Consider the following 485-nt stretch of genomic DNA (forward strand, 5'->3'; position numbering starts at 1 on the left):
CATGATTCCTTCAAAGCACATTTTTGAATATTGCAAAGTTTAAAGTAAAATCCAAAATGAAGTACTGCCTTTATGCATACACATTTTATTCATTCATTCATTTTGATAATTGACTTCATACTCAGGACAGTTAGTGTTTTACGTTATCATACCATGCTAAAGCTATTGAAGTCAATGGACTTATAAATATGTAACTCTGCTGAGGATGGTTGAATTCACCAAAGGAATGCAGAGATATAGTATATTAGAAGACACTGACCTTTTGATGAGTGCTTTATGCCACAATACAAATTCAGACTATGAAATGTTACACATGTACCTGTCCATGTTTTGGACTGCTTTGCTCCTATTCTGTTGCATTAGGGAGAAAAGAACAATACAGGATAAACAAGCAGACTACAGATGTGGAGTCTATGCCACAGTTGAGCCTGAAAGCCCTTATGTCCTAGTCTAGGAAGGCCACAAACTCCAATTGCCTGTACTTG

Source organism: Sphaerodactylus townsendi, linkage group LG01, assembly GCF_021028975.2.
Source record: "Sphaerodactylus townsendi isolate TG3544 linkage group LG01, MPM_Stown_v2.3, whole genome shotgun sequence".
Lineage (NCBI taxonomy): Eukaryota > Metazoa > Chordata > Lepidosauria > Squamata > Sphaerodactylidae > Sphaerodactylus > Sphaerodactylus townsendi.